This window comes from Taurulus bubalis (genome assembly GCF_910589615.1).
Source record: "Taurulus bubalis genome assembly, chromosome: 6".
Taxonomy (NCBI): domain Eukaryota; kingdom Metazoa; phylum Chordata; class Actinopteri; order Perciformes; family Cottidae; genus Taurulus; species Taurulus bubalis.
This window is the reverse complement of record NC_136594.1, coordinates 7,678,625-7,689,326: the sequence shown is the minus strand read 5'-3', so window position 1 is coordinate 7,689,326 and position 10,702 is coordinate 7,678,625. Positions and strand designations below refer to the sequence as shown.

The 10,702-nt window shown below is 43.0% G+C and overlaps 1 protein-coding gene across 1 annotated transcript in view; it reads left to right on the top strand.

Moving 5' to 3' along the window:
• The first annotated feature begins 2,730 nt into the window (after positions 1-2,730).
• sorbs2a (sorbin and SH3 domain containing 2a) overlaps positions 2,731-10,702 on the top strand; it is a 48,890-nt gene continuing 40,918 nt past the window's right edge. Inside the window, exon 1 of the mRNA XM_079219720.1 lies at positions 2,731-2,793. The gene's annotated coding sequence lies outside the window, so the exon portion shown is untranslated. The remainder of the gene's footprint in view (positions 2,794-10,702) is intronic.

Genomic DNA, 10,702 nt, shown 5'->3' with positions numbered 1-10,702 from the left:
ACGTCTAAACGGATTGCTAAGAGTATGTCTGTGGACAACATGTCCCCTATAAAAAGGCAACTACAGTACATGGCAACAGCGAGGTCAGTTGGGGCTGACTGTACTGTGGACAAGAGCTGGTGATAAAAGACCAAACACATGCATGCGTGCGTTTACACACACGCACAGATGTGGTCTCATCGACACTTCAGAAAGGTCAGCTAACAATAACCGTCTAAATGTGTCCACCTCGATGCACATGTGAACAACAGAATGACACTTCAGCTTTAATTAGTTCATTTAACTCGTTATTTGTTGTCAATGTCCCTCAAAAGTTCTCTATTTGACATTAAGAAAATGATATAGCAACAACCAACTGTTTTCTATGTAAAGATATAGTGGAGTAATGTCTACTGTCTACGCTGTGTGAGTTGTAATCCGAGCTTCTCTGTGCTTAGTTGACATAGCCGGGCCGGCGACGCACGCCTTTTTGCGTTAGCGTGTCCCACTGGCTGATAACGCCATCCTGACCGACTGCATTGTCGCAGAAGCGTAAACACTGTCAGCACGTTTGACTTTGATGGCACTGTTAATATGAATATGCTTTAAATAAACATAAAACCAGGTAATAATGCACTCCATCATAAAAAAAGCAAACAAGGGTATTTATCAGTTTAATTACAGCGGTTTGATTATTAAGACTTAAATGAAGCAGTGCTATGCTGCTCTTAGTTGATGATATATATTTGCACAATCATGAAGCTGAATAGGTGAACAGTGTTGACAGTATTGCGTAAGCTCAAAAAGGATAGTTTTTGTCACATTTACAGAAGAATGGATGCATTCCTTAAGGTGAAAGGGTGATATTTTTGCTTTGTGTTTGACCCAATATCAATTCACGAGACCGTCTCTGACAGCCGTCTAGGTTTTAAGAATTCATGAGCAATAGGGCTTCACTTTCTCCTGCAGATGCTCTGCAGTCTGCAGATCTGCAGATCTGTGTCTCTGATGTTGCACTGAGACGACACATTTCATAATGAGTGCAAACATTAGATGGACGGATTGATTTTTGTTGGTTTATCTGCTTCTTTAAGTACACCATATTAGATTCAAAGGATTCATTCTATTTCATTTCAAACATGTGAAACAATGTGCTAAATGTGTAAAGGTCATGTTTTTTGCCATGGTCACAATAACCAGCACATCACTATAAAGGACTCCCATCCAGTCTGTAAATAATTTAACAGCTTGGGGTGTGGGTGGGAGAGGGGGAGAAAAACAGACAGAGAGGGTGAATTCCCAAGCTAAGCAATCAAATAAATAAAGTTATGATACATGGCAAGACTTAGGAGCAAAACAAATAAATCAACTTTTGGCATTAAAGACTTTGCAGCAAAACCTTTTGTTTAAAACATGCGTAATAAATCACACTGGAGCCGATGTAAATCAACACCTCTTAGAGTTTAACACGGCTCTATGTCAAAAACTGAGAAAAAAATCAACACTTCCAGGGTTCACACTGAACCATTTCCTGCTGGGATGCATCACGATGTTTAATATTGTTTGGCAGAAGCTAAAAACAGAAACTAATTCATCCAAAACAGCTCACAGCGGTGTCAATATAGTCTACTGGAATCCTATACTTTCATCAATTAACAAAATAATTGCTTTTTTCAAGTAATAACTTGTCTAAAAACAAAATGTCGACTGTACCTGATAATCTCTACAGTGTAGCTATAATGAAAAATAATTAAATAAAGTAAAAGGCAATGCTTATTTCGGCCCATAATGCAGGTTAACGTGAGGTTTATCTTTTCCATGTTCTGTATAGACTTTGTAACCCCATCCTCAAAACACAAGCCCACCTCAAACGTCAACCTATAAATTACTTGTCATTTATTAATAGCTCAACATTTGCCTTCAAACGGTTTGATGACAACACGGTATGCTGCCGGGGAAACACACAGATAGACATTTTGGCACAGCTCTATCTTTATTCCCAGCATGGTTCTGTGGCTCACTCACTAATCCCGACTGTATTATTGTCATGTTCTAGCCTTTACTACACAGCGTGCAGCCCCGTGTAAACTCTCCTGCAGATAGAGAGGTAAACTGCCACTTTTCTGTTTAATGGCAGCGAGCCGCGCGCGCGAGCACACACGCACACACAGACAAGGCGCTACTTTGTGTCCTCTGTCGCGCGAGCACTGATTGAACGGCGGGCGTTACCATGGCTACGCGAAGACCCAATGAGAAGCTCGCGGCGGACTGTTGCTGAATGAAAATAACAGAGGCCATTTTGCGCACGAAGCATCATTCAAGGAGTAATAAAAGCGGAAACGGGAGGCAGGTTCAGTCCATTTCTGGATGGGTAGGCGCGGCGTGCGACTGCGGTAGTGTGTGTAGTGTAGAAAAAAAAAAAAAAAAGACAAAAAAAAACATGCTGTAACTACTTGCCGCCTCTTGCCTTTGAGGTTTGTGTCGAGAGGAAACACAGTGGGACCCGGGCAGCTTCACACCGCATTGCTACCGGTGACCCCCCGAGAGAGGGAGTTGCCTTTATAGCGAGCTGCTGGCCGACACCGGGTGCAACATCCTTGCGCGCGCGCGCGCGTCGACAAACAGGTGTACGGTTTCATCACATCACAGGGAGACGCTTCGCACTCTCCCCGCCGAGCCGCCGCTGCACCCCACCCCGTGGGCTGCGTCCCCCTTACGGCTTGAGGACTTCGGTCGGTCTTCGCTAAATGGAAGAGGCCGGTTACCTGGCGAAATGTGGCGGAAGCGGCCGAGTGAAGCGGCAGTCGCTGTGAGGTGAGGCGCCGTTACAGACCGTGTTGTTGTTGAAGGGGCTACTTTATCTCCTCCGCGCTTTTAGAAGCTGCAGTGGAGACCAACCCGGGACCTGAATTCCGATTTATTTTATTAAGGAGGTACATCTTTTTTGAGTTTATTTTATTAACGTGCGTTACGAGCAGTAATTAACATATAACCTAATTGTGTTGGGGCAAATGAATCGGCTCATCCGGGATGCGGTGAGTCGCCTCTGCTTCCACTAAAGTGCATTCCAGGGTGATGGCTGTTTCCAGAGCGTTAAAGGGAGATGAGGTCAGGTCTGGGAAGGATGTTAAATACCCCCCCCAAAAAACCACAAGATTTTAAGCTGTAGAGATGTGTTGCTTAACATTAGTAGTACATTTGTACATTAGCAGACATTGCTGCGTGGGAGCAATACGCATCAATCGGGATATCCATGTTTAACCTACATCCCAAATGCTCAGGATAATCTCTATTGTTTGCTTGCACTTCAACAGTGCAGTGCAGCATGTGGTAAAAAAAAAGAAAAAAAAGATACTGTAGTCTTAGTTTGGTCAATGGTGCAGGTTTATTTTCATCAATACTTTATCATTTAGAGAAAATAGGACTGAGTTTTGTATTGAAGTTACTTTGTTTATTATACAAAAAAGCTAGTACATGTTATTGTTGCATTTACTCTTACTGAATGAAAACCAGTGGGCCTCTGGTACTGCAGTCGTGTGTTTTATGTCATATTTTAAGACACATCTGTCATATTCTAGATCTGACAGAAAGTAGTAAGTAGTATCAGCCCCTTTTGTGTTTTGCTTTTTTGGTGCTGAAACGGATATAAAGGGATGATGTAATGAGGAAACATAGAAAAAAGGGCCAGCAGCGATGGACGGTATCTGAGTCCCAATTGAATGCCGGGTGAACTGGGTGAGTGGGGAGGTGTTCAGGATGCACACAGTGTAACACTATCCCTCCGGGAACCTCACACCACTCCCAGTGTGTCCTACCTGGCCTGTGTGTGTGTGTGTGTGTGTGTGTGTGTGTGTGTGTGTAGGCATTACTGGATGGTATCGCCATGTATTTCTCTGACTGAATACTTGCGTCTTGGAGAGAGGAAACGACACAGCGGGACGCAGTATGACAAGCAACAGTTGGCCGCTATCTGTCTGGCGAGGGGCGCCGATAAACAGGTTCTCATAGAGGCTTAAATATACACTCTTAATGGGGGATCATTGCATTTTGACTTGATTGATGGCCAATGAGCCAGAAAGTATGTCTCTGTTAGCGTCAACTCGGTTGCACCTGCCAGTTTAGAGTTACTGAGAGAGAGAGAGTGTGTGTGGGTGTGGGTGTGGGTGTGTGTGCATATTTGAGTGAGAGAGGAAGAGGAAGAGAGAGTGGGAGGAGGAAAGGGGGATCAGGGCAGGCCATCAGGGAATAGGAGACAGTGATACAAAGTACAGAATGTAACAGGGGGGTTACTCTCATAGTGCTTATTGCTCTCTTTATTTCACTCCATCGCACGCACATGCACTTGTTTTTCGCCTCCTTCTTCCGAGGCTGATGTCATGGCTCAGAGTGTGGCGTTTGAAAAGCTTGCCCAGTTCTTAGCTTCACTGATTATAGGGGGCCGCCCGCAGGAAAAGCTTGTTCCCTGAGCTTCCTCAATGGTCGTCTATAATCAGGTCTTGCTTTTGTTAAGTGTTCTAATTGAAATAACTTAAGAATGGACACAACGGGAAGCAGCCGACGTGCCACACACTTGACACCTGGGCAATGTTCATGTTTACAGGGAGTAAATGTTTTAGTGGAAGAGATGAAAATGGCTATTATCAGAAGTGTAGAGCGCATTTTTTGTGTGTGCCCTTCCATTTAAAATGTGTTAAAAAAAATACATTAAAAAACTCTTTCTGACCACCAACATCTCTAGAGGGTGGTTAGTTCCAGGATGCTTATCTTTTTTATATATCCTAAATACTATTTCTGTCCAGTGAATTTGAATGTATCTATTTCATTGGGCTTTTAGTTGATGATATTGAGCTAGTTTTGCATAATCATAAATTTAGCGCAGCAGTATAAAAAGGCAGACTTGAAGAAAAAAAAGGCTCTAAATCAAGGATTGAGACATGCTTTAAACTAATTAGAGACTCAACGCAGAGGCATTAGGGACTTTATCCATCCAGTGTTGGAAGACTACCTTCAGTACACAGTAGGTCAGAATAAAAAAATGCTGAGCTTTATATGATGTTTGACAAGTGTTTGCTGCCAGGTTCTTGCAGATCATGGCTAATGGAGAAACACATGCAGAATTTGAACAACATAGTTTTTCATAATTTCTTTTCATTGTAGTCAAAAACACATGCAGCTCCTCAACTGTGTGTGTGTGTGTGTGTGTGTGTGTGTGTGTGTGTGTGTGTGTGTGTGTGTGTGTGATGTTTTTTAATCAATGACTATGAATTGTTTCGTGCTCTGGAGAGGATAATGCTTCTGTTTGACCTCAGAGGCCTTAAACCTTTTGGGATTATGGTTAGCTGGTTTGAAATGTATCATAAACGGCTTACATATTCTTACTTACTAAAAAATGTATTTACTCTATCAAGAAAAGAAAAAACAGTAGGTTTCTACTAGCTCACATTCCGCTGCATCGTGCATGTTGCACGTTGCTGTCGTCTCTGTTGAGCAATATGTTGGTGGATATATATTTCTCTTTTTTTAATCTGCTCCCGGATTTAAGTGTTTTCCAGTCAGTGACACTTACTAATGTACACGCACGGCTCTCCTGCTTTTTATAACCTGCCACTTACTTAACTGGGAATGGCGGGACCTTGCAGAAGCTGATAATGAATTAGGTGTTGAAACTGTACTGGCGAGACCATGTCGACGCGGCCCACTGTGGTCCGGAGTTGCTCATAGGTCAAAGTGTCAGTGTGTTTGAGTACGAATGTGTGTCGGCCGCTATAAAAATAGTTTGCTCTGGTACTTAAATGAGATCATTCCTAAGCTGCTGCTGCTGTGTCATGTCCATTTTAATTGTTTTCATAAATCACCCCTTTGCACGGGAACAGAAGTTGCTTATTAACGTCACGTGTTAGTTTTAACACGCGAGGGACGTGATTCAGACCTGTAAAGCCACATCAGTTAAACCATTGATGTTGATGCAGATGTTGTCTTGTCATCTTTTGTGAAGTCACATGGCTTTAAAGGATAATCTCTGAAGTGAATGGATAACAACTGGAATAGTGAACTAAATACTTTATTGGGCTCCTGATTCTGGCTCTGAAGTTGCATCATTAGCACCTGTCAGTTATCAGCTTTTCACCATAGCTCCGTGAGCCTCGGCTCGTGAACAGACATTTCTGGTGGGAGGGGGGGCAGCTGGTTTTTGACCATGTCTGCAGGCGCACCGATCACTGTGGTGTGGCCGCGAACACCTCGAGGTCCGAAGCCCGGGTGATCGGTGGACATAGTGGCATGAGCGCTGCTTATTATTGGATCTGTGACCGTGTAGCTTGGATTTCTTTACACTCCCGCTTCCTCACTGGCACGATGACGGCAGACGCACGTAGTGATGATCCAGAGCATCTCAACTAAGGCCATCCATGTTTGGTTTAAATGTCAACGCTTAACAGTTTGTGTGTATTTATATGCTCAAAATACTTGACCCTGGGCCTCATGCAAGAACACTTATACGAACAGATTTGATCTCAAGTGGCTTTTATGAGTGATTTGGGCGAAACTCGCCGCATTCCACGACTTTCTGGAATTTTCTTAAACACAATTTACAAGTGGTCCAGTTAGTCTGTTGTTATCCAAGACTAAGATTTTAACTGACGGATTGTATGATTAATGACTTTGAAGCAATTTTGAGTTTGAAAATCTCATATAAATTACACTTAAAAATATGATTGACATTATCCTGTTTGACTCGACTCATAGGCTATTGTAATTCTAAATGTATAGCCTGAATCCCCATTAATATAAATTGGCTATTGCTGTTGTATAACACTACAATATCAATATTCATCTCTGCAAGACATCCTGTTGCAGTCATCGACCGCCTTGCTGTGGTGAGAGGTTTTTCATGTACACAAACACAATATTAACAGCACTAGTTATTTTTGTCCCATTCCCTTGGCTTTAGCAGGTCCCCTAAATCCACTGATGACACTATTAAAAACATTTCCTTTATTGATCTCCGAAAGCAGGACTTCAGTTCAGGATTCATTGGCATGCAGGAGGAGGCGTAGCCTGATATGAGATATGGGTTAATTATGTTATGTTATTAATCCTCATGAGCATGCGCTCATTCAGGCACGGGTGGCATTCATCGTTCATCATGTTTACGCAGATGCGTTTGCTGAATCTCGTACGAAAAAAAGTATCCGAAAATGTTCTTGCATTTGGTCCATTGTTCGTGATACACTTGCACTGATTTATCCATTTGAGATGGAGACTGACACAAGCTGCTAATGGAGCCACGTTGCCATACATTAGTGGATTTCCTTTGTCGAGACTGCTGAACTCTTGCCGAACCCGACCGCACAGTAATTTGTTGGATGTTGACTTTTGTGCCCGTTTTGTTTATTGTCAAGTATGGGTGTGAAAGGACGAGGTGGGAGTGATCTAAATAGCACGTTGCACAGTAGCTGGTCGGTTTTAGGTATCCAGGCTCCAAATGTGAGATGCTAATAGCAGTTGTTACATCATCATTCTGGGAATAGCAGGGAGTCTGGGGTCTAGAGGTGCCTCTGGCTGACCTCCCTGCTGCATATATTCCGCCTGCGTATGTGTGCGTGTGTGTGTGTGTGTGTGTGTGTGTGCGTGCGTGTGTGTGGTCATTTCCAAATATACATTCCCATATGGATTACACAGCAGTACGATTATTAATGACACAGGTGAGTGGACACATAATTAGTCTGTATGTATTTACAGCCTGATATGACACACCGACTGAACGCGGTGATATAAAGAGAAAGAGTCGCTGTGTCTGCCGCTCTGTGTGTGTGCATGCGTGTGTGTGTGTGTGTGTGTGTGTGTGTGTGTGTGTTTGCTCATCTGGGAGAGAGCCGCCGTCTTCCCAGGCGATCGAAAAAGATGTCAGTGTCAGAAAGTGAAAGAAAATCTCATGCGAGAAGCAAGTTGACAGTCCTGTCAGTTGATTTCTTTCGCGTGGAAGTGGCCCACTTGACATCGGCCCGGGATGACGACATCGGCTCGCTGTGTGACATTAAAAGCCCGGAGGAGAGATGGCCGTGCGGAGGCTCTCCGACACCCCTCTCTCTCTCTCTGTCTGCTCACTCCCGCTGTCATCCTGGATCATTGAACCACGCAGAACGTGTCGGGAGATGTAACTTACGTACCTGACGCATTCCACGCCATTGAAGTACCCAATCTGCTCGTGTTTTTTTTGTGTTTTTTTTTACAGTATGCGGATGTGTGGGGTGTGTGTCTGTCTCTGTGTGCACTTGTGTGGTATTGCATGCATGCATAACATGTGTGCGTGTGGTAAAATAGAGATAGTCAACCCTGTCGCTTAGCCCCCACCCACCTACAGGAGGGGGGGTAACTTTCCAGTCCCATAGACGAGCATGCCTAAGTCTGAAAATAGCCGTATCTGATCACTGCTTCACCCAAACAGGGGACTCTCTTTCCCCGTCACTCCCACTCTTTGGCTCTCTAACTTTCTCCTCGTTCTGTTGTCTCTGTGCTCCCCAGGCATTAAACAGGGTGAGATCTGGGAATAAAGCTTGACCGGGAGGAGAGACTTATCCGGAGCGGAGGGTGGAAGACAAATTACAGACAAAACAAATCAGAATATAAGAAGAGAACGTGGGAGGAAAAGGCATCTGGGCTCACAGCTCACCTATACCTGGCTCTTCTTAGCAGGCCTCCAGTCTTTTTGGGGTTTTATGACGGTAAGAGTTACGTTTCCTCCGCTTGATGGACTGTTGCACCTGCACTCTGCCAGGTCGAGAGGTCAGGCTTTTTCGGGTTGAATGTCACAAAAGATACCCGGACTGCAGGGTTTGCATGTCATGGGGAAATATTGTGCTCGTGTGCATTTTAATGCCAAATTACTGTATTTATTGAATACCAGATTGAAGATTTTGGATTGACACACAGGTTTAATTTACCTTCCTCACTCATGAAAGATAATTCATATAATATATGCATGGATGATTTAGGAAAAAGTGAGTTTCAAAAATTGCTTTTTTAATGAAACAATTGAAAAGAACAGATCATATAATATATATATATATATATTTATATATATATATATATATATATATATATATATATATATATATATATATATATATATATTTCGCAGTCTGCTCCTTCGTTTGACGTGTCTGCATTTTTGAACGCGTTGATGCTTTTAAAGAGACTGCAATTTCAAGAGATTGGAATAGATTTTACAACCCAATAACACCAGAAGGGAATTGTATTTATCTGTTCTGCCAAATGCCACAATTATAGGCCGAGAGTAGAACCTTTGTCTTTCGTGACAGGGAGCAAGGGAAATGGTGTCAAATAAAACAATGGTTTTCACCGCGGCCACATCAGCAAATTACAGTTTTGTGGATTGAAACATTTTATATGTCAACCCTAGAGGAAGAGAAGTGGATTTTTGATATTGTGTTTGGCTAAATGTCGAGAACATTTTGAAAGCGGTCCCCAAGAACTTCCTGTTCTTTTTCCCTTTTCCGTCTTACCTTTCCATAATTTGGCCCCACGATCCCATTTTCTTCCCTCTGCCCCTTTCTTACATACTTCCATCTCTTGTTACACACTTTTTCTTGGTCTCATCTTTCCCACTCAACAAAAGCCATGCTCCAATCCCTCCATTAGGCCACTCTCGGAGGTGTTGAGGAATGTCACCTTGACCCCTTGGGTACACAGTTTGGGGTGGTTCCCAGCCTCGGCCCGCAGCCCGGGCTCGCTCGGTTCCCTCTCTCCTGGACCGGACGTACAGTGGGGCACTTTGTCTGTTCACCCATAGGCTAAATGCCACAGGGCTGCCCTTTTTTTAAATCACGATAACTCTCACATTATTAATACCATAAATTATTCATTCCAGTCCCACTACAACTTCATGTGTTTGCAGAACTCGACGAAGCTCCGGTAAAACATTTCAGTTAAATAAAGCCACACTGTTTGAGACAGATGTCTTTGATTGCTCGGCTGGATCTGTACAACTCTGTGCTGTCAGGATTAGGAAGTAGTTACTCCAAAGTAAGTCAGGTTTGAACACAGATTTATTTATTTATAAATCTTGAATAAACTAGAATGCTTTGAGGTATGCATGTCCTACAAATCACGGAGCTTACCAGGGCTGTGCTATCGGAATCAGAATCAGCTTTATTGGCCATGTGTGTGTACACATACATGGAATTTGACTCCGATTACACATTGCTCTCGCCGTACATATGATATACAAATAAACAAGAGGAATGTAAAAAAAAAACATTAAAACGTCAACAGAGAAACTATTGTTTCACTATTAACAGCTGAAACCATTAATTCCACCGCTACTGTCACTCTTTTTTCCCCTCCTCTTCCTCATTCCTTCCTGATACGAGGTGTTTGTTTAAAAAGCTGATGTACAAAAGGACAAAGGCATTCAAAAGTTGCCTTTGCAGAATAACGGCAAACACAAGGCTCTTGAATTACAGTCTCATGAGAGTGTGAGATTCTCTCTGTCTGACATACAAAACAGATTCATTACTTGCTGTGTGGCTCATTACCACAAACATCAGCACAGCTCCGCCTTCACGTGTGTGTAGCTCATTGCAGTGTCGGTCCATGACCATCATGGAGGTAGAAGCACAAGAGAAATCAATTGAGCCAAAACATTAAATAAAGTCGTTTTTTAATCTAATGCACAGATCTTATTCCTCACTGTCAAACCTGT